Source organism: Gavialis gangeticus, unplaced genomic scaffold (genome assembly GCF_001723915.1).
Source record: "Gavialis gangeticus isolate Ggan-Ray unplaced genomic scaffold, GavGan_comp1, whole genome shotgun sequence".
Classification (NCBI taxonomy): Eukaryota; Metazoa; Chordata; order Crocodylia; family Gavialidae; genus Gavialis; species Gavialis gangeticus.
This window is the reverse complement of record NW_017729029.1, coordinates 22,560,606-22,563,781: the sequence shown is the minus strand read 5'-3', so window position 1 is coordinate 22,563,781 and position 3,176 is coordinate 22,560,606.

Below are 3,176 nucleotides of genomic sequence, written 5' to 3'. Positions count from 1 at the left end.
GGGGAAAGTCTGTTCACCAGGGCCCCCCTTGGAGTCACCAGGAACAATGGCCACAAGCTGAGGGAGGATAGGTTTAGGTTAGATATTAGGAAGAACTACTTCACTGTAAGGGTGGCCAGAGTCTGGAATAGGCTTCCCAGAGAAGTGGTGCTCTCACCTTCCCTGGAAATCTTCAAGAGGAGACTGGATAGGCACTTGGCTGGGGTTTTATGACACCTCCCACCCCCAGTGCTCCTTTCTGCCCATGGCAGGGGGTTGGACTAGATGATCTGTCTAGGTCCCTACTGACTTATTGATTCTATGATTCTATATGGGCAATTGTGTTACACCCTCCTGTCTAACAGTGCAATATTGAGATCCTGAAAGTTGGCCTGACCCCACAGGGCAATACCACGGCCAGGAGGTGGCCCCTGAGCTTTGGGGCTCCCCAGACCTTCTCTCCGCAGCAGCATTCACCCACTAGCACCTGGCCTGGGCAGTCCCAGAGGGTGCCACCACTATGGAGGGAAGAACTGGGCCCCACTCATCTCAGGGACAGTATGAAGTAAACCCCTCTTCCCCCGCCCTCCTTGAAGTTTGACCCACAGGGTCACAATTCAGCTTTCCTCTGGTCCTATTTGGAAGGTAGAACTGGTATACTGTTCCCTAACATAGAGTGCAACTCCCCCACCTTTTTTCCTCTTCCTATCTCTTCTAAACAATCTATAGCCCTCTATGTTTAATGCCCAGTCAAATGTTTCATCCCACCATGTCTCCACTAGGCCAACAAGGTCAATTTTACTACTTGCAAGCAGGAGAGCAAGCTCCTCCTGCTTGTTCAAAATGCTTCTTGCATTAGTGAAGAGATACCTTAATCCCCCCGAGGGAGCCCTGGGCACCCCCCCACCTGAGAGACAACTGGTTCCTTGGTATATACCTGAGCTCTTACCTGGGCAGGTCCTACATCTGGTTGAGTTTTCTCCTGCTCCTGTGGATCCCCATCCCCCGACGAACTCAGTTTAAAGCCTGCTGAAGGAGGTCAATTAGCCTGTAAGAAAACAAACTCTTACCTTTGGGGAAGAGATGGAGACCATCATGCCCCAGGATGCCCTTTTCTCTGAAGTGCAGGTCATGGTCCAGGAAGCCAAATCTGGTGTGACGACACCAACTCTGGAGGCACTGGTTCACCTCACGGATGCAGGCACTCTGCCGCTGATGGCTTCCACTAACCGGGAAGAGGGACGAAAAGACCACCTGGGCCCCCGACTCTCTAAGCTTGTCCCCCAGAGACCTGTAGCCATCCATGATCTGTTCCGGACTTCTCTGGGCTGAATCATTGGTTCCTACATGGATGAGGACCATAGGATAGTAGTCGGAAGGCTGGATGAGGTCAGTGATCTTCCCTGTGATGTCCCCAATCTTGGCTCCTGGGAGACAGTACACTTCTCTCACATTGGTGTCTGTGCAGCGGATGGGTCCCTCCGTTCCTCTGAAGAGGGAGTACCCTATGACGATGACCTGATATCTCTTGCTCTGGGTCACTGGATGATGCTCAGTTGGTATGGATGCCAGCTTGCTGGATGAGAGCGTGGCTTCCTCCCTATCTTCTTCCTTATGCCCAGTCTCCTCCAGCACTGCCAGGGCCACATACCTGTTCCCAGTTGTACTGGGGTGACAGTTGATGCAGCTATTCACCGCCTGCGATGCCGCCTGGCCCTGGAGATGACCGTCCTCCATTTGCCTCTGCAGACTCCTGGGTGGTGACAGCCTGAGGGGATGGGCCCTGCAGAGAGAGAAAGTACCCGTCAATCTCATCCTCCAAGGCCCTGATCCCCTGCAGCCTGCTCACCTCTGCCTAGAGCTCTCTCACCTGCCCCTTCAGTGCCACAATCCTGGCACAGGTGGGACAGGTGAAAAAAGCCCCTGCCCCCGTGTCCCCCCTGGCCCCAGGGACCAAGCCAGGCAGCCCCCACAGGCAGGTGACCCCACCTGCGTGGAAGCCTCACCGGTCCCCATGCCAGGAGGCAGCCTTGGGGCAGGAACCCTGGTTGCACTCCTCATGACAACTCCCATGCTGTCACCCCCACTCACTTACCTGGAGACGACTGCTGCTGCTGCCGCCGTTGGCTCTTCCGCTGCCTGCGGCCACCCTCGCACACCTCCCTTGTATACAAACATACAAATCAGTCAGGTGCATACACATGCACACTACCAGCTCAGGCACATACACATCCAAACCAGCCTTGGCACATGCATACCTCTTACCAATTCAAGCACATACACTATACACCCCAGGAGTTAGACACAGATCACTAATTCATATATCATGCACACAGTGCCATATTTTATATATATATTATACACACACACACCACTTACACTAGCAACTCGGATACACACACATTCAAAATAACTAGTTTAGGTTCGTGCACACCTATCACCAGGTTAAGCCCATACACACTACACACACCAAATTTAGACAGAATCAGTTACCAGTTACCAATACCTGCACATTCAATACACTTATGTGGATTACTAATTTATATAACACCCATACAATATCTATATATATGTGGGTGTATTTACTAACTTATACACATACCACCCACCTACACATACACACAGGTCAGTTCCTAAGTTGGGTGTTGTGATGTGTATGTATGTATGTATGTGCTTGGTGTACTTGGGATACCTGGGGAAAGGTTAAGGTAAGAAAGTAGAAGTGTAGGGAGTTAAAGTTACCAGGACCGGGATTAGAACTGGGAGACTACAGGGGCCTGAGCTGAAGAACTGAGGCTCAGGGGTAACTTTAGGTTAATTGATCTTAATTGATTAAAAGACAAAGCCTGCAGAACAGGGAAGCATGCTGACACAGAGTCTGGGACTGGAGCCAGAGCAGAGCTACGGGGGAGCTGAAAAGGTAGATGGGGAGAGGAGGGAAAATGGGACTAAGGGAAAATGTGGGTGTTAAAGAGGGGGTCTGGGTGTGGGGAGTCAGAGGATGGCTCCAGGGCAGCTAGAGAAGTTGCAGAGAGTAGCAGTAGGTGCTGGAAGCTGGAGAAAACTGCAGGACAGCTAAGATGAGCTGGGAAGCTGCAAGGGGGGGTGGAACAGCAGAAAATCACAGGAAAGGCAGCAGGAAATCAAAGAAAGGAAGCAGAAAGTCACAGGGAAAAGGCAGTAGGAGCAAGGGAGGC